Below are 1590 nucleotides of genomic sequence, written 5' to 3'. Positions count from 1 at the left end.
GGGCTGGCCCATGGGCTGCGTGATGCCCCCAACTCCCCCAACTTCAGCATCTGTTGAATTTCCTCCTCAATAGCTCGCCGACGAGCCTCAGGGAGCCGTTGCCTGGAACACATCAGAGAACTGACCGACCAGGTGCTGCAGCTCCCTCTTCTGGGCAGCCGAGAGGTGGGGGTTGACGTCAACAACCACGGGATCAGAGATGGCGGCGAGCTGGTCTCTAGTCCCAACCCACTTCTTCAGAAGGTTTATGTGGTAGAGCTGCTCGGCTCTCCTCCTTCCTGGCTGACGCACCCGGTACGTCACCGGCCCAATCTTCTCCAGCACCGTATAGGGACCCTGCCAGGTGGCCAGGAACTTGCAGGCAGCATTGGGGACTAGGACCATGACTCGGTCTCCGGGCTGGAACTCCCGTGGTTGGGTTGCCCGGTTGTAGTGGCGCTGTTGAGCCTGCTGCGCTTTGGTTAGGTTTTCCCGGACTAATGGCATGACCCGGTCGATCCTTTCCCTCATCTGTTTTACGTGCTCGATCACAGAGCGATGGGCTGCCGGCTGTTGCTCCCAGGCCTCCTTCGCCACATCCAGGAGGCCGCGGGGTTGCCGGCCAAAGAGGAGCTCGAAGGGGGTGAAGCCAGTTGAGGCCTGCGGAACTTCGCGGATCCCGAAGAGGACATAGGGGAGCATCAGGTCCCAGTCGCGCTTGTCCTCCGCGACCACCCGTCTCAACATCTGCTTGAGCGTTTGATTGAAGCGTTCGACCAGTCCGTCGGTCTGGGGATGGTAGACTGTGGTCCTCAACTGCTTCACCCGCAACAGCCGGCAGAGGTCAGCCATTAGCCGGGAAATAAAGGGGGTACCCTGGTCAGTCAGGATCTCCTTACAAAACAAAAAGTTTTATATAATTTTTTTAAGAAAATGGATGAATCAATTAAGAAATTTGAATCAATTATTATATTAATTTAAACAATTATTATTAATCACTGCATCAATTAAATAATAATACAAATGTAATGTATGTCTTAATTGTTTAGATTTTTATAATGCATTACCTTCTTGTCGATCCACCTGTTCACATTTACAACTCTGCGTGTTTGCAGCATCAAAACATGGGTTAATTTTCACATTTGGTAAATTTTCCTTCATTGGTCAGCAGGAGGCGTTTATCTATGTTTATTGTGAGATGTAGTAACTATAGCAACCGCGGCGCCAATTGCTGTATGTTACCAGGAACTACCGTGAAACGCTTAGTATAAACACTTAGGTAAGGGTGACAGTTAAGATGTTTGTTGCAACGCTCTTAAAGAAATCCCTTACCTTAGGGATTTTTCCCCCCTCAGGAATACCCCTAATGCCTCGCTCACACTACAGGATTTTTATCCCGATTTTGCCCCGATTTCCCCCCTCCCGAGAATCGGAGCAAAAATCATGTCGAGCACCTCGATCGGTCCGATGTTCGGCGCGGATTATCTGATAATGTGAGGCATTCACCGATCGAATCTTGCACCTCCCGATCTGCTTGCACACAAATCGGGGCCGCCCCGATCATATCAAACATGTTTGATATTTAGGATTTAAATCGGGATGATGACGGCT

The sequence above is a fragment of the Sinocyclocheilus rhinocerous genome, unplaced genomic scaffold (assembly GCF_001515625.1).
Source record: "Sinocyclocheilus rhinocerous isolate Xijiao unplaced genomic scaffold, SAMN03320098_v1.1 scaffold358, whole genome shotgun sequence".
Classification (NCBI taxonomy): Eukaryota; Metazoa; Chordata; class Actinopteri; order Cypriniformes; family Cyprinidae; genus Sinocyclocheilus; species Sinocyclocheilus rhinocerous.
This window is presented reverse-complemented; position numbering follows the sequence as displayed.